This window comes from Hemibagrus wyckioides, linkage group LG28 (genome assembly GCF_019097595.1).
Source record: "Hemibagrus wyckioides isolate EC202008001 linkage group LG28, SWU_Hwy_1.0, whole genome shotgun sequence".
NCBI classification, from domain to species: domain Eukaryota; kingdom Metazoa; phylum Chordata; class Actinopteri; order Siluriformes; family Bagridae; genus Hemibagrus; species Hemibagrus wyckioides.
In genome coordinates, this window is record NC_080737.1 from 2,927,191 (window position 1) to 2,950,710 (window position 23,520).

General features: G+C 42.0%; 1 pseudogene; it reads left to right on the forward strand.

The window, feature by feature from the left end:
• Positions 1-369: 369 nt before the first annotated feature.
• LOC131348659 (uncharacterized) lies at positions 370-11,833 on the forward strand (annotated as a pseudogene).
• Positions 11,834-23,520: the final 11,687 nt, after the last annotated feature.

Sequence of the window (23,520 nt, forward strand, 5' to 3'; positions counted from 1 at the left end):
GGCGAACCCCACTGGAGCTAGGAGCGACGCGGTACGAGCTGCAATGTTTCTGTACAACTCATGCACCTGCACCATGGCACTGATTCCACTGCAGATTATGCAGTCAAATTCCTGCACTTTCACGATGCAAAGAAGATGGAATGAACCAGTACTCAGGGCCATTTTCAAAGAAGGGCTGAGCGCAGGCTGAACTGGCGTGCAGAGATGAGGATTCTTCTCTAGACCAGTACATCACCAAAGCCATCCGCTTGGATAATTTAATCTGTCACCTCAGGAGTGGCTCACGAAGACAATGTCTTCAGATATGATTCTACTGTGGACAAGCTGGACAGTGCTGCATGTCTTGTCCCAGAGAAACCTGTATCTCGCATGACTAACCTGAGCCCTCATACTTGCTCTCTAAGTTTTCACCTCCCCATCCTGGTGCATTATGGTGATACCTCTCATTGTGTTTCAGCCCTAGTTGACTCTGGCATAGCTCTTAACATCATCCACTGCCAACTCACAGAAGAACTCCAACTTCCCCTAACTCAGCATGCCAGCCCACTGAAAATCACAGCAGTGGAAAACCAGCCTATTGCAGACGGCCTCATTACTCAGCAAACCTCCAAACCGGCCTGGTTCACACGGAAGAAATAGTACTTCAGATCACATCATCACCTGCGAACCAAATCATCCTGGGTTTCCCATGGCTTCAGGATCATGATCCACAAATATCATGGACTAAGAAAGAACTCATCCAATAGTGACCCTCACTGTCAACTCCACTATTTGAAACAACATCTCATTCTACCCTGCCACACTACTTCTATAGAAAGTCCCCACATTTCATCAGCTACGTACATTCCTAAGGAATATCAAGACCTCTGGGAGGTTTGAAGTAAGGAACGTGCTTCCACTCTCCCTCCTCATCTGCCATGGGATTGTGCCATTGACTTACTTCCTAACATCACTTTCCTGAAGAGCCCATTATCTGCTCCAAAAGCCCAAGCAATGGAGGAGTATATACGGCCGATTTTATTCGATCCCGCCACCCCTCCTGCTGCTTCCGGGTTCTTCTTTGTCGAAAAAAGGACGGAGGATTGCCCCAGGTACATCAGTTCATTCAAAATCCTTCAGCAAATCAATCCAGTAACCTACTACTTAGAACTACCCCCACAGCTACCACATCTCATCATCTCAAACCAGCCCACACCCACAACTCCACGGCTGAAAATTCCACACCACCAACACCACCCTTTGAGGTTGATAGGTCCCCCACATATTTTATCAGTTTACATTATCAACTCACAGAAGAGGAGATAAGATTCTAGACTTCTGGGTTATAGAGTTCATTACCGGTTTTATAGACATTTGAACACACTCACTCCATCACAGCTTGGCAAAGTATTCATTAGTTTGTCTACATACCCAGCATTGTATTTCTGATTCTATTTTGCCTATGTGTATGACCTGTTTTTGCTTATTGGATTTTTGCTGGTCTGAATTTGTCCTTTTGATTTGTTTGCACCGCTGACTGTCTTTTCTGGTTACCTGATTTTTCCTTGCCTGTTTATCCACTCTACCTTTGTCTGATGATTTGGATACTTCTGTTTGGATTATTTAAGTGGTTTTGTTCTGCACATGGATCATTAGTGGCTCATTATGGCTCATGGCTCGGGTTAGGGTTAGGGTTAGGCTAACCCTAGGCTCATGGCTCATTAGTGACCCCAGGACTGATAAACACACTAGAGATCTGTTCTTGACTTGATGGACCACTATGTATTTATGTTGATGTTCTATCCTGACATTGTGTTAAAGGAACAGATGACCCTAAAGCCACTCTATAGCTCAAATAACATGGAAATGAGTGTCGACATGGAAGGGAATGTTCTGCAGAACTGACTGAGTCTTGGCACTATGACAAAACAAAAAAAAACACCATGAAAATGTCAATAAACTCACCTCCTGATTCTGCATCACAATGCATAATAATAATAATCATAATAATAATATATCATTAAATAAATAAATAAATAAATAAATAAACTACTGCTTAAACTAATTATATAACTAAATATCAACACAACTAACTCCTGACCTCTTCACTATTAATACTTAATACATCTTATCCTTAATAAATACATTAAATATTTGTCTCTTTGAAATAAAATAAATGATTACATTTTACATATTGAATAGTTCATAAACATTTTTTGTTCTTTTTTCCTTTTCATTAGAATGACATGCAACCAGCCCAGTGTGAGTAGTAGGTGAGTAAATGTGTGCACAAAACTACAGGAAAAGAGAGAGAGAGAGAGATTTTTCCTTTAATATGTCATCTATACATACCTACTAGATAACAGGTTTTTCCTTTAATATGTCATCTATACATACCTACTAGATAACAGGTTTTTCCTTTAATATGTCACCTATCTAGATAATAGTAGACTATGTAAAAGCTTGTGTGTTTGTGTGTGCACGTGTGGTCAGTCGACCAGACATTGCCACCATGAGCCGGTGGTTAGCTCCAATTGTATGGGAGGGTACATTTGACCTGACAGTGATTGATGCCATCTACAAACAACAGAAACATCACCGTGGCAACCACTGTCTTCGCTCTGGGCAAGTAAGTCATTCCACAGTATTACGTCATGTCTGTGAAGTACAAGGCATTGTGGGGTCACACACTGTGAGTGTTGACCGAGGGTAAATCTGTAGCTGTGTTAATAATGTTAATGATAACGCTCGAAATTCAATTAAATGCAAAAACCAGGCTTATTAGATTTCCTGCCACATTCACCAGCACACCCTTTGTGCTAAAATAGCTGTAATTATCACCCTGAGACGAAAATAAAATAAGTTAAATCTATGTTTCTATTATAAATCATAATCCGATGGTCCGAGGCCCTCAGTTCATTGCCTGATTTCCTTCATGGCTCAGTTCTCATGTTTTTTTGATGAACAATCTGAATCATCTCCTGCAGGTATGTACGTTTCCTGAAGGACGTCCTAGAATCCAGCGGAGCAGCACTTCATGGTGGGCTACCGAGTGCACTATTATGTGTTTACAGATCTCCCAGATGAGGTTCCCACGGTAACGCTGGGGGAGGGGGCGTCAGCTGACCGTGATAAAAACCTCAAGCTCGAACCGCTGGCAGGAAATCTCTCTACGCAGGATGGAGATGATCGAGAAACTCATCGAAGACGAAGTCATCAACAAGGCAGACTATATTTTCTGCCTCGACGTCGACTCCAAATTCTATGCTCATTGGGGGGCGGAGTCTCTTGGTGACCTTGTCCGCACTCTACATGCCTGGTTTTTTGCAACAACTCGGGACCAGTTCACGTACGAGCGTCGCCCCCGAATCTCAAGCCTATATACCTTTTAACGAAGGAGACTACTACTACGGAGGGGCCGTGGATCGGAGGACGCCCCGACAAAGTGCTCAAGCTGGTGAAGACGTGCCGCATGAATCTGGATGTGGACCGAGCCAATAAGATCGAAGCAGTTTGGCAGGAAGAGTCTCACCTGAACAAGTACTTCCTGTACAACAAACCCACCAAGTTACTCTCACCTGAATACCTGTGGGATGATAGAAAAGGGAAACCCAGCTTCATGAAAGTGGTGCGTTTCTCACAGGTGGAGAAGAACTACGCTGAGATTCGACCCAACCCTTAAAGCACGACGTAGATAAGCAGGACGTAAGACCTCTTAAACATAAGAGCTTTGTTTTTCTTCATATCACTCACCTTTTATCTTGTTGGGCTTCCTCTATCAAATCTGGCAACAGCATGTTACTGTGTGATGTTCAGCAAAAGCATTCCTGCAAGGTTTTTTTAATGGTTTTCATTTAGTCTTGATTGTAAAACATTCTTAGATTTCTCCAGATATCTTCAGTTCTATAAACAGGAAATGAATACTGAGTTATTGTAAATGACATAAAAATATGGCCAAATGTTTTGTAAAGTTTTGATCTGTTGATGGAAACAGATCATGAAGAAGCTGTGTTCATTTACAGCTGGCTACCTCGCTGCTGATTTGCAGATTCCTGGTTAAAGGTTCTTCCTTTTAATCTTCATCTGATGGTTTGTATTTCATATTTGAACTTAAACATTATATTGAATCACTGCTGTGTCTGCTGACAATGTCACTAAGATTTATGTATTATTGCTTTTGTACTAAGTTTCTGTGTGTTTAGGTTCATAATGTTTTGCCTTGATATAATAAAACTGGAACATGATGGAAGAGATCTATTGTCTTGATAAGTACACAATGAATGCCATTACTTTTTATTGACCTGAAGTACATGATGATTTTGGTGATGAAAAGGTGAGAGATGGGAGGAAACCATTAAACCTGCCAGTAACACATACTGTCAAAAATGTTCAATACAAGCACTAACGCAAGCTCAGGATGAAGCTGTGAGATAACCAGTGCACTGGTTGCATTCATAACCTCCATTTATCAAAACCACATCTAACTGAGGGATCTACGGGTTTTTTTTCAACACAACATTAACAATAATAAGATACATTTTATGTAAGATAAAGTAAATAAATAAATACATAAATAAATTTATTTATATATATATTTAAATATATATTTATTTATATATATAAATAAATATATATTTATTTATATATATAAATAAATATATATTTAAATATATATATATATATATATATATATATATATATATATATATATATATAGTTATATATATACAAAAATAAATTAAAATAAATAAATAAAAAGGTAAAACCTTCTGACACGGAAAGGGCTGAAATTAAAAGCTAAACTAAATAAATAACATTTTTCTTGGACATGTAATGTAATGATTATTTCAATATTGTTTGCATGACATTACCAACATATTAGTATAGTGATCTGTGCAGATATGCAAATTGAATTCTGGCTGTATTTGGTGGTATCATGATGATGACTCCGTAGGAAAAGCATACACACACTCGTTTTTCTGACATTTCTACTGAATCTCCCGTATATATAACACACAGTGATAATTCAGTCAGAAAAATGTTTGTGTTTGTGTGTGTGAGTTGCCCACAGCTAACACTATCCACAAGCACATATTTTGGCACTTTTATTTCCAAATCATGTGCATGTTTTATTGATTTTCCTAAAGACCAGGCAAATGCAAAGACACATTCTGTCCTTTTTTGATTCTACATTTACATTTCTGTCATTTGGCAGACACCCTTACACAAAGCAACCTACATCTAATCTCATTTTTAACAACTGAGTAATTGAGGATTAAGGTCCTTGCACAGGGGCCCAACAACATAACCACTAAGCTACCATATCCCCTGAAATGACATTCTCACTAAATACATAGATTCTTACTAAATGCATGTGTACACACACACACACACACACAAAGGGTATAGTGCAATTCCATGATCTTTATTTATCAAATATTCGGTTTTGTGTTTGGATTTGAATAATGTGTGAGAGGGTGTAGTCTATACCTGAAGTTTTTCTGTTGTTGGTCTGTGTTTATTTATTATTTGCATCGCTCAAACAACTTGGAATGGAGTGTAGACACTGAGGGAAGTGTTCTGCAGAAGTGACTATTGGCACTATGACAAAAAAACAAACAAACAAAAAGAACACCATGAAAGAGAGAGAGAGAGAGAGAGAGAGAGAGAGAGAAAGCATGTTTTTCCTTTTATATGTCACCTGTTCATACCTACCAGATTACAGTAGACTATGTAAAAGCTTGTGTGAAGAAGCTTTTATTGTAATTTTAACCATATATAGCTGATCACGCAGTTCACAGTGAAATGAGACAACGTTTCCCCAGGACCCTGATGCTACATAAAACAACATAACATATAGCTACAAAACAACACAGAACTAAGGACAGAAAGTAAGTTGTCCTAGCTACATAAAGTGCAACGTGTGCAACCTAGTGCAAACAGTGCAAGACAGAAGACAGTGCAAACAGATAATACAAAACAAACCAGTACAGGACACATACATAACATACACAATAAAGACAGAATAACGCCCACCAGTATACACTCTTCAATGTATAAGCAGTGCAACGTGCAAAATAGGAGAACTGTAAACAAGAGGGATTCTTGTAAATATAATACACTTTTTTATAGCAGCAGTTGGTGGCTGCATCAATTGGATGAATGTGCAAATACAGCATGTAAACAGTTATAATATAAGTGGAGTTATAGACATGTATGTGTTGAGTTCAGAACAGATCAGTTCACAGAGTTGAGTGAGGGGTGTGTGTGTGTGTGCCTGAGCCTGATGGCTTGAAGGAAGAAACTGTTGATACCTCTTTCCAGATGGCAGGAGTGTGAAGAGTGTGTGTGAGGGGTGTGTGGGGTCATCCACAATGCTGTTGGCTTTGTGGATGCAGCGTGTAGTGTAAATGTCTGTGATTGAGGGGAGAGAGACTCGAATGATCTTTTCAGCTGTCCTCACTATCCGCTGAAAGGTCTTGCAATACAAGATGGAGCAATTTGCAAGCAAGCCAGTGATGCAGCTGCTCAGGACGCTCTCGATGGTCCCTCTGTAAAACATAGTCAAAACAACCATAGGGGGGAGGAAGATGGGCTTTCCTCAGCCTCCGCGGGAAGTAGAGGCGCTGCTGGGCTTTCTTGGTGATGGAGCTGGTGTTTAGTGACCAGGTGAAGTTCTCTGCCAGATGAACACCAGGAATTTGGTGCTCTTGACGATCTCCACAGAGGATCCATCGATGGAGCTCTCTGTACTCTCCTAAAGTCAACAACCATCTCTTTAGTTTTGTCAATGTTCAGAGACAGGTTGCTGGCTCTACATCAGGATGTTGCACCTTCTCTCTGTATGCTGACTCGTTGTTCTTGCTAATGAGACCCACCATGGTCGAGTCATCTGCAAACTTGATGGTGTGGTTCGAGCTCACATATCTAGGAGGTCCTTCAAGAAACGCATATACCATCAGGGATGAGTCAGCATCCCTGCTGGTATATGCATTTCTTGAAGGACCTCCTAGAATCTGTGGAGCAACACTTCATAGTGAGCAACCAAATGAATTATTACGTGTTTACAGATCTCCTGGATGAGGTTACCATGGTAAGGCTAGAGGGGGGGCGTCACCTCATCGCAAAAAAAATGCAAGCTTCAACCGCTGGCAGAAAATATCACTACACAGGATGGAGATGAACGGGACCAGTTCACGTACGAGCGTCGCCCCGAATCTCAAGCCTATATACCTTTTAACGAAGGAGACTACTACTACGGAGGGGCCGTGATCGGAGGACGCCCCGACAAAGTGCTCAAGCTGGTGAAGACGTGCCGCATGAATCTGGATGTGGACCGAGCCAATAAGATCGAAGCAGTTTGGCAGGAAGAGTCTCACCTGAACAAGTACTTCCTGTACAACAAACCCACCAAGTTACTCTCACCTGAATACCTGTGGGATGATAGAAAAGGGAAACCCAGCTTCATGAAAGTGGTGCGTTTCTCACAGGTGGAGAAGAACTACGCTGAGATTCGACCCAACCCTTAAAGCACGACGTAGATAAGCAGGACGTAAGACCTCTTAAACATAAGAGCTTTGTTTTTCTTCATATCACTCACCTTTTATCTTGTTGGGCTTCCTCTATCAAATCTGGCAACAGCATGTTACTGTGTGATGTTCAGCAAAGCATTCCTGCAAGGTTTTTTTAATGGTTTTCATTTAGTCTTGATTGTAAAACATTCTTAGATTTCTCCAGATATCTTCAGTTCTATAAACAGGAAATGAATACTGAGTTATTGTAAATGACATAAAATATGGCCAAATGTTTTGTAAAGTTTTGATCTGTTGATGGAAACAGATCATGAAGAAGCTGTGTTCATTTACAGCTGGCTACCTCGCGCTGATTTGCAGATTCCTGGTTAAAGGTTCTTCCTTTTAATCTTCATCTGATGGTTTGTATTTCATATTTGAACTTAAACATTATATTGAATCACTGCTGTGTCTGCTGACAATGTCACTAAGATTTATGTATTATTGCTTTTGTACTAAGTTTCTGTGTGTTTAGGTTCATAATGTTTTGCCTTGATATAATAAAACTGGAACATGATGGAAGAGATCTATTGTCTTGATAAGTACACAATGAATGCCATTACTTTTTATTGACCTGAAGTACATGATGATTTTGGTGATGAAAAGGTGAGAGATGGGAGGAAACCATTAAACCTGCCAGTAACACATACTGTCAAAAATGTTCAATACAAGCACTAACGCAAGCTCAGGATGAAGCTGTGAGATAACCAGTGCACTGGTTGCATTCATAACCTCCATTTATCAAAACCACATCTAACTGAGGGATCTACGGGTTTTTTTCAACACAACATTAACAATAATAAGATACATTTTATGTAAGATAAAGTAAATAAATAAATACATAAATAAATTTATTTATATATATATTTAAATATATATTTATTTATATATATAAATAAATATATATTTATTTATATATATAAATAAATATATATTTAAATATATATATATATATATATATATATATATATATATATATATATATAGTTATATATATACAAAAATAAATAAAATAAATAAATAAAAAGGTAAAACCTTCTGACACGGAAAGGGCTGAAATTAAAAGCTAAACTAAATAAATAACATTTTTCTTGGACATGTAATGTAATGATTATTTCAATATTGTTTGCATGACATTACCAACATATTAGTATAGTGATCTGTGCAGATATGCAAATTGAATTCTGCTGTATTTGGTGGTATCATGATGATGACTCCGTAGGAAAAGCATACACACACTCGTTTTTCTGACATTTCTACTGAATCTCCCGTATATATAACACACAGTGATAATTCAGTCAGAAAAATGTTTGTGTTTGTGTGTGTGAGTTGCCCACAGCTAACACTATCCACAAGCACATATTTTGGCACTTTTATTTCCAAATCATGTGCATGTTTTTATTGATTTTCCTAAAGACCAGGCAAATGCAAAGACACATTCTGTCCTTTTTTGATTCTACATTTACATTTCTGTCATTTGGCAGACACCCTTACACAAAGCAACCTACATCTAATCTCATTTTTAACAACTGAGTAATTGAGGATTAAGGTCCTTGCACAGGGGCCCAACAACATAACCACTAAGCTACCATATCCCCTGAAATGACATTCTCACTAAATACATAGATTCTTACTAAATGCATGTGTACACACACACACACACACACAAAGGGTATAGTGCAATTCCATGATCTTTATTTATCAAATATTCGGTTTTGTGTTTGGATTTGAATAATGTGTGAGAGGGTGTAGTCTATACCTGAAGTTTTTCTGTTGTTGGTCTGTGTTTATTTATTATTTGCATCGCTCAAACAACTTGGAATGGAGTGTAGACACTGAGGGAAGTGTTCTGCAGAAGTGACTATTGGCACTATGACAAAAAAACAAACAAACAAAAAGAACACCATGAAAGAGAGAGAGAGAGAGAGAGAGAGAGAGAAAGCATGTTTTTCCTTTTATATGTCACCTGTTCATACCTACCAGATTACAGTAGACTATGTAAAAGCTTGTGTGAAGAAGCTTTTATTGTAATTTTAACCATATATAGCTGATCACGCAGTTCACAGTGAAATGAGACAACGTTTCCCCAGGACCCTGATGCTACATAAAACAACATAACATATAGCTACAAAACAACACAGAACTAAGGACAGAAAGTAAGTTGTCCTAGCTACATAAAGTGCAACGTGTGCAACCTAGTGCAAACAGTGCAAGACAGAAGACAGTGCAAACAGATAATACAAAACAAACCAGTACAGGACACATACATAACATACACAATAAAGACAGAATAACGCCCACCAGTATACACTCTTCAATGTATAAGCAGTGCAACGTGCAAAATAGGAGAACTGTAAACAAGAGGATTCTTGTAAATATAATACACTTTTTTATAGCAGCAGTTGGTGGCTGCATCAATTGGATGAATGTGCAAATACAGCATGTAAACAGTTATAATATAAGTGGAGTTATAGACATGTATGTGTTGAGTTCAGAACAGATCAGTTCACAGAGTTGAGTGAGGGTGTGTGTGTGTGTGCCTGAGCCTGATGGCTTGAAGGAAGAAACTGTTGATACCTCTTTCCAGATGGCAGGAGTGTGAAGAGTGTGTGTGAGGGGTGTGTGGGGTCATCCACAATGCTGTTGGCTTTGTGGATGCAGCGTGTAGTGTAAATGTCTGTGATTGAGGGGAGAGAGACTCGAATGATCTTTTCAGCTGTCCTCACTATCCGCTGAAAGGTCTTGCAATACAAGATGGAGCAATTTGCAAGCAAGCCAGTGATGCAGCTGCTCAGGACGCTCTCGATGGTCCCTCTGTAAAACATAGTCAAAACAACCATAGGGGGGAGGAAGATGGGCTTTCCTCAGCCTCCGCGGGAAGTAGAGGCGCTGCTGGGCTTTCTTGGTGATGGAGCTGGTGTTTAGTGACCAGGTGAAGTTCTCTGCCAGATGAACACCAGGAATTTGGTGCTCTTGACGATCTCCACAGAGGATCCATCGATGGAGCTCTCTGTACTCTCCTAAAGTCAACAACCATCTCTTTAGTTTTGTCAATGTTCAGAGACAGGTTGCTGGCTCTACATCAGGATGTTGCACCTTCTCTCTGTATGCTGACTCGTTGTTCTTGCTAATGAGACCCACCATGGTCGAGTCATCTGCAAACTTGATGGTGTGGTTCGAGCTCACATATCTAGGAGGTCCTTCAAGAAACGCATATACCATCAGGGATGAGTCAGCATCCCTGCTGGTATATGCATTTCTTGAAGGACCTCCTAGAATCTGTGGAGCAACACTTCATAGTGAGCAACCAAATGAATTATTACGTGTTTACAGATCTCCTGGATGAGGTTACCATGGTAAGGCTAGAGGGGGGGCGTCACCTCATCGCAAAAAAAATGCAAGCTTCAACCGCTGGCAGAAAATATCACTACACAGGATGGAGATGAACGGGACCAGTTCACGTACGAGCGTCGCCCCGAATCTCAAGCCTATATACCTTTTAACGAAGGAGACTACTACTACGGAGGGGCCGTGATCGGAGGACGCCCCGACAAAGTGCTCAAGCTGGTGAAGACGTGCCGCATGAATCTGGATGTGGACCGAGCCAATAAGATCGAAGCAGTTTGGCAGGAAGAGTCTCACCTGAACAAGTACTTCCTGTACAACAAACCCACCAAGGTGCTCTCACCTGAATACCTGTGGGATGATAGAAAAGGGAAACCCAGCTTCATGAAAGTGGTGCGTTTCTCACAGGTGGAGAAGAACTACGCTGAGATTCGACCCAACCCTTAAAGCACGACGTAGATAAGCAGGACGTAAGACCTCTTAAACATAAGAGCTTTGTTTTTCTTCATATCACTCACCTTTTATCTTGTTGGGCTTCCTCTATCAAATCTGGCAACAGCATGTTACTGTGTGATGTTCAGCAAAGCATTCCTGCAAGGTTTTTTTAATGGTTTTCATTTAGTCTTGATTGTAAAACATTCTTAGATTTCTCCAGATATCTTCAGTTCTATAAACAGGAAATGAATACTGAGTTATTGTAAATGACATAAAATATGGCCAAATGTTTTGTAAAGTTTTGATCTGTTGATGGAAACAGATCATGAAGAAGCTGTGTTCATTTACAGCTGGCTACCTCGCGCTGATTTGCAGATTCCTGGTTAAAGGTTCTTCCTTTTAATCTTCATCTGATGGTTTGTATTTCATATTTGAACTTAAACATTATATTGAATCACTGCTGTGTCTGCTGACAATGTCACTAAGATTTATGTATTATTGCTTTTGTACTAAGTTTCTGTGTGTTTAGGTTCATAATGTTTTGCCTTGATATAATAAAACTGGAACATGATGGAAGAGATCTATTGTCTTGATAAGTACACAATGAATGCCATTACTTTTTATTGACCTGAAGTACATGATGATTTTGGTGATGAAAAGGTGAGAGATGGGAGGAAACCATTAAACCTGCCAGTAACACATACTGTCAAAAATGTTCAATACAAGCACTAACGCAAGCTCAGGATGAAGCTGTGAGATAACCAGTGCACTGGTTGCATTCATAACCTCCATTTATCAAAACCACATCTAACTGAGGGATCTACGGGTTTTTTTCAACACAACATTAACAATAATAAGATACATTTTATGTAAGATAAAGTAAATAAATAAATACATAAATAAATATATATTTATTTATATATATAAATAAATATATATATAAATAAATATATATTTAAATATATATATATATATATATATATATATATATATATATATATATATATATATATATATATATACATATATATATATATATTTAGTTATATATATACAAAAATAAATAAATAAAAAGGTAAAACCTTCTGACACGGAAAGGGCTGAAATTAAAAGCTAAACTAAATAAATAACATTTTTCTTGGACATGTAATGTAATGATTATTTCAATATTGTTTGCATGACATTACCAACATATTAGTATAGTGATCTGTGCAGATATGCAAATTGAATTCTGCTGTATTTGGTGGTATCATGATGATGACTCCGTAGGAAAAGCATACACACACTCGTTTTTCTGACATTTCTACTGAATCTCCCGTATATATAACACACAGTGATAATTCAGTCAGAAAAATGTTTGTGTTTGTGTGTGTGAGTTGCCCACAGCTAACACTATCCACAAGCACATATTTTGGCACTTTTATTTCCAAATCATGTGCATGTTTTTATTGATTTTCCTAAAGACCAGGCAAATGCAAAGACACATTCTGTCCTTTTTTGATTCTACATTTACATTTCTGTCATTTGGCAGACACCCTTACACAAAGCAACCTACATCTAATCTCATTTTTAACAACTGAGTAATTGAGGATTAAGGTCCTTGCACAGGGGCCCAACAACATAACCACTAAGCTACCATATCCCCTGAAATGACATTCTCACTAAATACATAGATTCTTACTAAATGCATGTGTACACACACACACACACACAAACTTTTTTCCGTAACAAGTACCACACTGAGTTATGGGGACACACATTATCCTTTGTCATAGAGATTAGTAGGTAATATTAAACTGCTCCTTATGGCATGGGGTAAAAGTCTGACTGTTCAGAATTCAATTCTAGTGAAACAGTCTAGAAATATGACGACCTGACATTCTACAGGACTGTAAGGACAGGGCGGGAGTGGGCGGGAGTAGGCGGGAGCAGGCGGGTTCTAATTTGGACATTTAATCTTATACACACACAGCCAACTAACCCTTAATTATGAGGACAATCTGGGTTTACATGGACATCACTCATACACACACACACACACACACAGCCAACTAACCCTTGATTATGAGGACAATCTGGGTTTACATGGACATCACTCATACACACACACACACACACACAGCCAACTAACCCTTGATTATGAGGACAATCTGGGTTTACATGGACATCACTCATACACACACACACACACACACACACAGCCAACTAACCCTTGATTATGAGGACAATCTGGGTTTACATGGACATCACTCATACACACACACACACACACATAGCCAACTAACCCTTGATTATGAGGACAATCTGGGTTTCACTGGACATAACTCATACACACACACACACACACACACACACACATAGCCAACTAACCCTTGATTATGAGGACAATCTGGGTTTCACTGGACATAACTCATACACACACACACATAGCCAACTAACCCTTGATTATGAGGACAATCTGGGTTTCACTGGACATCCCTCATATACACACACACACACACAGCCAACTAACCCTTGATTATGAGGACAATCTGGGTTTCACTGGACATAACTCATACACACACACACACACACATAGCCAACTAACTCTTGATTATGAGGACAATATGGGTTTCACTGGACATAACTCATACACACACACACACACACAGCCAACTAACCCTTGATTATGAGGACAATCTGGGTTTCACTGGACATAACTCATACACACACACACACACACACAGCCAACTAACTCTTGATTATGAGGACAATCTGGGTTTCACTGGACATAACTCATACACACACACACACACACACAGCCAACTAACCCTTGATTATGAGGACAATCTGGGTTTCACTGGACATAACTCATACACACACACACACACATAGCCAACTAACCCTTGATTATGAGGACAATCTGGGTTTCACTGGACATAACTCATACACACACACACACACATAGCCAACTAACCCTTGATTATGAGGACAATCTGGGTTTCACTGGACATAACTCATACACACACACACACACATAGCCAACTAACTCTTGATTATGAGGACAATCTGGGTTTCACTGGACATAACTCATACACACACACACACACACACAGCCAACTAACCCTTGATTATGAGGACAATCTGGGTTTCACTGGACATAACTCATACACACACACACACACACACAGCCAACTAACTCTTGATTATGAGGACAATCTGGGTTTCACTGGACATAACTCATACACACACACACACACATAGCCAACTAACCCTTGATTATGAGGACAATCTGGGTTTCACTGGACATAACTCATATACACACACATACACACACACATAGCCAACTAACCCTTGATTATGAGGACAATCTGGGTTTCACTGGACATCCCTCATATACACACACATACACACACACACATAGCCAACTAACCCTTGATTATGAGGACAATCTGGGTTTCACTGGACATCCCTCATATACACACACACACACATAGCCAACTAACCCTTGATTATGAGGACAATCTGGGTTTCACTGGACATAACTCATACACACACACACACACACATAGCCAACTAACCCTTGATTATGAGGACAATCTGGGTTTCACTGGACATCACTCATACACACACACATACACACACACACACACACATAGCCAACTAACCCTTGATTATGAGGACAATCTGGGTTTCACTGGACATCCCTCATATACACACAAATACAAGCCTAACTAACTTGATAATGAGGACAATCTGATTGCAATCTGACAACAAAAGGTTGTTTCAAATGTTTAAAAGAAGTTGAATTTGAACTACTAAGTCAAACTAAATACAGTACTAAACCAAATCAGATCTACAGTGAAGAGTAAATTCACAAAAGAATTGTGCATCTTTTTGCGGCCACTAAACCTGCAGAAGAAACATGCACACCTAAGGACAGTGCTACATTGAGCCGCTGCTATAATATGCAACATGCATACATTTGGTGCAAAATTAGGTAATTAGGTAAAATTAGCCTTGGTGGAGAAAGTTCAATGATTAAAAATCAGCAAGTTGTACACTTCAAACAAGACCAATCAAAGGTAAAAAGATGAATCAATAAAAACCAAACCAAAACTGAAAAAGAAATGAAAATAAAATAAATGGCGAAAGTATATGTAACCAGGTGGTACATAGGAGGAGTTTATTGCTTCTTCTGCATGGTGAAATTCCCTACTTCAGTTATTTGTTGTTTAAAATTTATGAAATAATAAACGGTGTATACCTGTATTTTGGAATACCTGGGAGAGACACGCATGCGCTCTAGTTTTCAGACATGTTGCGTGACATGCAGTGAGCAATGGAGAGGAGTTGTGCGCTCTCTGTGGAATCGTGTTATATTTGAGACCATCCAGCATGTACTGCTAGGAGTTCATGGTTATTGTTCCCACTGCCATATTGTATAGTGTAATACCACATTGTTTTGCATAGTAATTTTGTTGTAAATCATACAATATAGAGCTGGGAAAAGTTTAGCTGTAGCAGCTCTGCACACAGTTACTTTCTTTATCTGAAATCCAAAGTTTGCTGTATTTAGTTATTTTTCTGCTCTTTTACCTGTACCTAAGTGAAATCTGTGAGCCTGCACTGTTTCTTGTACCTTTTTGAGAGAATGGTGCCAGGACAAATTCTTTTGAACATAATAATTGAATAAACTACAAAATAAGTGAAACCGCTCCTTCCGCCCGGTCACACATTTTGGTACCGGGAGTGGGGTAGTTTATTCAGGCTGATACGGTTGGGACGAGCAGTTTGGTTTGGTTAGGCAATACGGCAGTGGTGAATGTTTTGCAGAGGCGGAGGATGTCCCAAGCAGAGCTGGTGTGAAGGATTGCGGGTACGGAGGACGTGGCCAGCGTGGGACTGATCGGGTACTGAAAAGACTGGAAAGGTTGGACGAGTTTGCACCAAGGACAATTGTCGTGGAATGAGTTGTTTATTCTGAGTTATTTTTATTTTGATCTACTTGTGTGAGAAATGTCAAACTCTGATGAACTGCCTGCAGTGGGGGCACACACCCCTGTTGCTGAAGCTGTGGGTAATGATGGCATAGAGCAAATGAGGAATCAAATTGAAGAGTTAAGGGATTGGAGGAATGACACTGGCAAATAGGGCCGTAGGTGGAGGTAGTTCAACTCGCTCTTACATTTATGTCCCTCATGAACATCAGGTTCAGCCTGACGTTCACCGGGGGAGTTTAACAAAGATGGGAGGTCTATAGAGGAGTTTATTGAGGAGACAGAAAGGGTTCTACGGGCCAGAGACCAGACACAAGAAGAGGAAGTGAACTTTATTATTTCACTTTTGAGGGGATCTGCACTAGAAGAGGTACGTTTATGTGTGGGAAACCAGTCCAGACAGGCCAGTGATTTGTTTACTTTTTTGTGTGAAGCATTTAGTGAACGGCGTAGTGGGACTCAGTTGTTGCAGATGTTTTATAATCGCAAACAATTGGAGGGGGAAGATCTTCGAAATTACTCTCATGCTCTTTCTCGTCTATTAAGCTTTATCACAAAACAGTCCCCAGGCAGCTTGGCAAACGAGCAGGGGCTTTTGCGTGATCAATTTGTGGAGGGTGTGTAAGATGATCAGAGAAAAGCCCCATTTGACCCTTCTTGAGATTCGTAATGAAGCCCTTCTTTGGTCTGTGGAAGAGAGCAGACCGACTAGCGTAGTAAATAGTCGACCTGTCCATTCAGAAGTACTGGGTGAAACCAAAGATAATTCTGGTTCTGGAACTCACACATCTACGGTGTTGAATGATATTTTGCAGGTAATTTCCCGGCAGGACAAGCGAATAAGTGAGCAAGAGCAAACTATTTCAGAGCTTACTAAGGCTGTCAAAGAGTTGACTGCACAACGGTTAGCATCAGTTCCACAGCAGTCCTCATCAAAGTCTCCTCCTAGGTTTACAGAAGAGGGAGAACCTATCCGTTTCAGATGCAATGAGGCTGGGCATGTCGCCAGGTGCTGCACTTTTAGATGGGGTATGTGGAATAAAAATTCTGTTCTACTCACTACAAAATTCTGACTCCAGTTCCACACTGACCTGACAGCTCAGTCTGAGTGAGACTCTATCTAATTAAGACTCTTAACTAAATAAGCCAAATCAAGCAGACTAGATGAATGCAGATAAGAGATTTTATTTGCAGTCAGCGCTGATACAAGAATTGAGATGCTCACGCATGAATGTCCCAACAGCCTCTAAATGGGGAACTCCAATCACAGCCTTTATATACATTTTCCTTATCTCTCCAAATGTAACACGTGACTGGTTCTTTGCTGAGACAATCCCACCTATTTTTCTTTTTGGAACTTTAGGTTCTTTTTGACACCATTATCTTTGAATTTACAACTTCTCGAATACCATTATAATTAAACTTTCTTGAATTATTATATTAAAAATGTGGGTGTCTCCGCCCCCACCAGTGGGATTTTCTTCAGCCTCACTCTCTCAGGTGCCTCATTCATCCTCAGCAGATAGCATGGGTAAGTTCTCGGTTCTTCAGGGGCCTACACCCATCTTCTACTCTTTTTTCATTATACTTTACACTTCACCGCTTTCTGGTTTATCTGTTTTCTTCTACATATGTGATCTAGATATTTCACCTGGTACCACCATCGCAGTTCAGCACGCGCTGCGCTTACTTCATGATGAGATCATTGCCTCTCAAGGTACCAGTGGGGCAAAGATGGGCCATGATGATCTAGGGTGCATCTCTGACATTGATTGGTCCAAATTTGGGAAGCCTGGTACCGCTGAGAAAGCCTGCCAGACTGACATCATCGATACAGCTGCTCATTCTCTAAAGCCCTTGCAGACTACATGCAAGGCCCATGACTGAGCTACATGTCGCGTTAAACCCTATATTGTTCTTAAACTCAAACGATCTAATGAATAAATTTTACCTGAGAACTCAATCATGCTGTCCCCTGGTTATTTCACACAACATCAAATACACGCTCCATACATATATACTTCAACTACAAAATTATCTCCCACAGGTGGTAGGCCAAAGAGTGATACCAGGACAGCTGAGGGGCGAGAAAGGCAAGGTCCTTCTGTCCTTGAGTCAGGCAGCACAAGGAGTAGTTCCTGGTCCACCACCTGAAGGAACCAGTCGCGACAGGTTTCTGGAATGGCCGGTTGGAACTTGCTCAATGGTGGATTTGAAAATTAGAGGTGTGTTTGTGTCATGTTTGCTCGACACTGGTAGTCAGGTTACTATCACCGAAGGGTTCTTCCGAGAGCATTTATTTAGGAATGGCGGTGATGTGATGTCCACTTCTGGTTGGTTAAAGATCACAGCAGCCAATGGTTTAGATATTCCCTATTTGGGTTACATTGAGCTGGATGTGGAGGTTATGGGGATGACTTTGCCTGAGTATGGGTTGTTGATTGTTAAAGAAACCCCTAGTTCATCATCTTTGGCTGCGCTCATTGGAATGAACATTATCAGTAAGTGCCAACAGATCGTGCATGCTGAATTTGACACGAGGCTTGCCCAGTCGGTCGAGTTGATAGAACGAGTTTCATTCGCCCGTGTCGCCGGTAAGACTCCTACTCATGTGCTGGCATGGTTGTCAGCTACTGTTCTGGTCAAGGGGATAGACCATGGTAAAAAAGATGACTCTGCATGGTTGGTAGAGCCAGTAAGCACCCCCTTACCAGGCGATTTAGTTGTTGTGCCTACCTTGGTCACATCTGAGTTGCCTGTGTTTAACTGTGTTTTTAAGAGTGCTTAACCTGTCTCAGGAAGACCTTTGGCTGCAGCCCAGGGCCCGTGTGGGCATGTGCTCCCTGGTAGATGATAATGGTGCGGGTTCATCCTGTGAAGTGAAGTTCCAGCAAATCTCTGCCGATACTGTGGGTGTAGGTCAGGGCTCTGAATCTCACACCCAATCGGTCTTGGATCACATCGTCATGGGAGGCACGCCGGAAGAGCAAGTTCAGTTAAAAGCAGTGTTGGGCAAGTATTCAGCTGTGTTTGCCTCAGGTGATGATGATCTGGTCTATATGGAAAGAGTTCAGCACGAGATTCATTTGACCGACGATGTACCGGTGAATCAGCCTTACAGATGCATTCCACCAAATCAGTACCAGGAGATAAGAAAGCACATCACAAAGTTGCTAAAGAAGGGAGTCATCCAAGTGTAAGTGCTTACGCCTTGTCTGTGGTATTGGTGCACAAAACTGATGGGTCTTTACATCTGTGCGTAGATTATAGGAAGCTTAATACTAAGATGAGGCGTGATGCATTTCCGCTACCCAGGATTGATGAGAGCTTCGATGCCCTCAGGGGAGCAAAGTTTTTCTCGACGGTGGACTTGGCCTCTGGGTATCATCAGATAGCGGTGAGTGACAGGGACAGAGCCAAGACAGCCTTCACAACACCTTTTGGTTTATTTGAGTACCGGAGGATGCCGTTTGGGGTCTGCAATGGACCATCGACGTTTCAGCAACTCATGCAGGCTGTCATGAGTGATCTGATCTTCCAGGTGTTGATAGTATATTTGGGTGACATCTTACTGTTTTCACAAACATTTGAAGAACACCTGGAAAGATTATAAATGGTGCTGAAATGGTTGGCAGATATTGGCTTGAAGGTGAAGCTAGAGAACTGTCATTTCCTCCAAGACTGTGTGTTTCCTGGGCCATCAGGTGTCAGCGCAGGGGATTTCTCCTGACCCGGATAAGGTTGCTGTGGTTAGCGATTGGAAGAAACAGTGAAGGATCTGAGGTTGTTTTTGGGTTTCTGTAGCTATTATAGAAAGTTTATCATGGGCTTCTGAAAGATAGCTGGACCTTTACATGACCTGGTGAAGGTATTTGGAAGGTTCTGGGATGAGAAAAGGAGACCGAACCACTCAGAAAGGAAGTCTGTGTCCAAGCCGGAAAAGTGTCTTCTGAAGCAGTGGAGCTTTATCAAAGAACATAATGGACTGCTGTACCGAGTAGTAGATCTTCCCTCCCTTCTGGTGAGAACCGCTGGCAGTTGTTGTTACCTGTGTGTCTGAGGGAACAAGTGCTGCAGAGTGTGCATAATGATATGGGGCACCAGGGTGCTGAGAGGACTATGGGGTTGTTAAAGCAGTGATGTTTCTGGTCTGGCATGCATGAGGATGTGGAAGAGTGGGCGAGAAAGTGTCAATGGTGCATTCTTATGAAGATGCCTCAGCCCAGAATCCGGGCCCCTGTGAGAGCATTTTTGGCTCCCAGGCCTTTAGAAGTGATCGTGGTGGACTTTACTGTCTTAGAGCCTGCTTCTGATGGGCATGAAAACATTCTTGTTGTTACTGACGTTTTTACAAAGTTTACACAGGCATTTCCTACAAAAGACCAGAAGGCCGACACTACAGCCAAGATCTTGCTGAGGGAGTGGTTTATGAAGTACGGCGTCCCTGAGAGGTTGCACTCCGATCACGGGTGAAATTTCGAGAGTGAGGTGATAGCCGAGTTGTGCAGACTCTATGGGGTAAAAAAGACGCATACAACACCTTATAGGCCGCAAGGTAATGCCCAATGTGAATGGTATAACCAAATGCTTCACACCCTGCTGCGCACATTACCGCCAGAACGGAAACGGCGTTGGCCTGAGTTAGTTCATGCGTACAATGTGACTCCACACGCTACTACAGGGTTTTCCCCTTATTACCTCCTTTTTGGATTGCAGCCACATCTGCCCATTGATGCTTTGTTGGGGGGTAGGGAAATCTCTGAGGGGAAGGATTGGTTATCTGTACATCAAGAGAGGCTGTGGTACGCTCATGAGAAAGCTAGGGAGTTCTCAGAGGAGAAAGCACTGGACAGGGTAACTCGTTAACAAGATGGCGCTGGTGAGGTCAGCTGCCGTCACGACTGCTCCTACCACTTTTTCTTTGTTTTTGTCTTTTAAATTAAGTTTCAGTACAGACATACTGGCTAATTCTTCAACATGGAGTACATTTGTTACAATAGAGATACTCTTATTTCTATTGGTGTACAATGTATTCACAATTCGACGTTTTTGACCCCGGATCCAAGCTGGCCGAGTGAGATCCTGAGGGAGAACAAAGGACGCGAGCCGGCTTCAGGAACAGGCTGAGAGCCCATGCACACCACACACCTCTGCCTAGCATCCTGCTCGCCAACGTCCAGTCACTGGAGAACAAGCTAGACGACCTCAGGGCCAGGGTAAAGTTCCAGAGAGACATTCGGGACTGCAATCTCCTCTGCTTCACCAAGACATGGCTGAACCCAGCGGTGCCAGACCACGCCATCCAGCTGGCCGAGTTCTTCTCGGTTCACCGCATGGACAGAACACTGGACTCGGGGAAGTCGAGAGGAGGCGGCGTGTGTTTAATGGTGAACAGCAGCTGGTGCGACAGCGCGAGCATTGTTCCTCTCACACGCTCCTGCACACCCAACCTGGAACTACTGACCATCAAATGTCGTCCTTTTTATCTTCCTTGGGAGTTTACATTGGTCATAGTCAGCGCCGTTTATATTCCGCCTCAGGCGGACACGGACACTGCTTTATGCGAGCTGCATGAAGCACTCATACAACAACAGACTCAACACCGGGATGCTGTGCTTATTGTGGCGGGGGACTTTGACAGCGCCAACCTCAAACGCACAGCGCCGAACTTTTACCAGCACATCAGCTGCCCCACCAGGGGTGAAAGGACACTGGACCACTGCTACACTACAGTCAGAGACAGCTACAAGGCACAATCTCGCCCACCGTTTGGGAAATCCGACCACGCCGCCATCTTCCTCATGCCAAAATATAAACAAAAGCTCAAGCAGGAAGTTCTGGCTCAGAGGGAGGTCTTACGCTGGACGGACCAATCGGTGGCCACTCTACAGGACGCTCTGGAGGACACAGACTGGGATATGTTCCGGCGCAGCTCTGATGATGTGAACATGTTTACAGAAGCGGTTGTGGGATTCATCGGGAAACTAGCGGATGACACAGTTCACAAGACTATCATCAGAACGTTTCCTAATCAGAAGCCGTGGGTGGATAAATCCATCCACAATGCTCTGAGATCCTGCTCCGCTGCGTACAACACGGGACTCGCCAGCGGTAACATGGAGGAATATAAAGCTGCATCCTACAGCGTGCGCAGAGTGGTGAAAGAGGCGAAGCGGCGCTATGGACAGAAACTAGAGTCACAATTTCAACAGAGTGGCTCTAGGAGTCTGTGGCAGGGACTAAGAACTATGATGGACTACAAAACACCATCTTCCAGATTGGTGAATGCGGACGCTTCTCTGGCAGACGAGCTAAACACCTTTTATGCTCGCTTCGATGCTGCAGCTCAGAGCGCTAACGGCATTAGCGGTGCTAACAGCGCTATAGGCAGCACACATGAGGAGCAGGCTGGAGAGGACAGCGCATTCATCATCTCGGAGCACGATGTGAGAAAGGCATTCAGGAGAGTGAATACCAGGAAGGCAGCAGGACCAGATGGCACCATGGGTCGGGTCCTGAAGGCCTGTGCTGACCAGCTTGCTCCTGTGTTCACTGAGATCTTCAACCTCTCCCTGGAACAGTCTACAATCCCGACGTGCTTCAAACGGTCCACCATTGTTCCTGTCCCCAAGAAACCCCAGCCAGCCTGCCTGAACGACTACCGTCCAGTGGCCCTGACCTCAGTGGTGATGAAGTGCTTCGAAAGACTCATCAGAGACTTCATCACTTCTTCCCTACCTGACACCTTGGACCCGCTACAGTTCGTGTACCGTCCCAACCGGTCTACTAAGGACGCCATCGCACACCTCCATCATGCAACCCTGAGCCATCTGGACAGCAGAAGGGGGAATTATGTCAAAATGCTGTTTGTTGACTACAGTTCAGCGTTTAACACCATAATTCCCTCCATACTCACCACTAAGTTGGAGATCCTGGGACTCAGCCCGTCCCTGTGTCGATGGATCTCCAACTTCCTGCGAGACAGACCTCAGGCAGTACGGGTGGGCAACCATGTCTCACCCTCACTCACCCTCAGCACTGGAGCCCTCCAGGGTGGTGTTCTGAGCCCCCTGCTGTACTCACTGTACACTTTTGGCTGTGTGGCCACTTCCAGCTCCACCAACATTGTGAAGTTTGCGGACGATACTGTGGTAGTGGGCCTGATCTCCAATAACGATGAGACGGCCTACCTAGAGGAGATTAAAAACCTG